Source organism: Penaeus monodon, chromosome 28, assembly GCF_015228065.2.
Source record: "Penaeus monodon isolate SGIC_2016 chromosome 28, NSTDA_Pmon_1, whole genome shotgun sequence".
Taxonomy (NCBI): domain Eukaryota; kingdom Metazoa; phylum Arthropoda; class Malacostraca; order Decapoda; family Penaeidae; genus Penaeus; species Penaeus monodon.
In genome coordinates this window covers 4,914,400-4,915,393 of record NC_051413.1, presented here as the reverse complement: position 1 = coordinate 4,915,393, position 994 = coordinate 4,914,400, and the positions used below count along the sequence as shown (strand labels likewise).

General features: G+C 31.1%; 1 protein-coding gene across 1 annotated transcript in view; it reads right to left on the bottom strand.

Moving 5' to 3' along the window:
* LOC119591311 (elongation of very long chain fatty acids protein 4-like) overlaps nt 1-415 on the bottom strand; it is a gene marked incomplete in the record, with an annotated part of 5,762 nt that extends 5,347 nt beyond the window's left edge. The window contains 1 exon segment of the mRNA XM_037940037.1: nt 275-415.
* Between the last annotated feature and the right edge of the window lie 579 nt (nt 416-994).

Here is a 994-nt window from a genome sequence, read left to right as displayed (position 1 = left end):
TATTCTTATTTGAATTAACTAAATTAAATATCGTACATTAAATATAACACAAAGAAAAATATGATTTATATAATAATATAAAGCCAACTACTAGGTAAAAACGAACGAGTTTCTCTTGAAATTATCTATGATTCCCTTCTTTCAATCAACCTTAGTAAGAAGTAGTTTTGCACCAGAAAAAAATATATATATTATATGAAATCCCGCAAACGACAGGCCTACATATAACAATTAATTATTTAAAGAGAGTTATTCTACATTTCTACAAACATACCTTAGCTAACGTTTAGGCAGTACTTTCTCCCTTCGAACACTAGTCTTCAGTCTCCACCAAAAGTAGTAAAAGCAGTCAAAACAGAAGTAGCGTTTAAGTAGGAGTATTGACTGTCACACAAGCAGTTAGCAGACGCCGCTTGACGCCGGTTAGCTCGACTACCCCGATGAAAAGATACAGTTTGACTTTGTTTCCTAAGATATGATTGTTCCATTGATTTTTCATATTATTTTAGACCAATAATATCTCTATTTCCCTTCTCTTATTTCCATTTATTTTATAAAGAAAAATATTTTGTTGTGGCTTACTCGGGAAATATATACATATTTTTGGATGAGAGTTGCATATGCATGTATAACAAATGAAATATGGGATGCGTATAAGCCCCGCCTGAAACCGGACCTCAATGATGCTTTCATTAAAATATCTGTTAGTTCTGTTCTTTGACATAAAAAATACTTCAATTTTGCAAATTGAGGGAATATCCTATAATCTCAGGCCTCTTTACCTTGTTAAATTGTTTGTTATGTGATTCTCTGAATGTAAAGATTACGGTATCTGTACAGTACATTTCAGATGTATATATCATTAACATTTCTTTAATAATCTCTAATAGTGCTCTACTATTTTAATCTATTATTTTTTTATATTCAGTTGCATATATTGGAGCTATTTAGTTTCACGGAGAAATCTCCATATCTATCCTACTAAGGACACTGA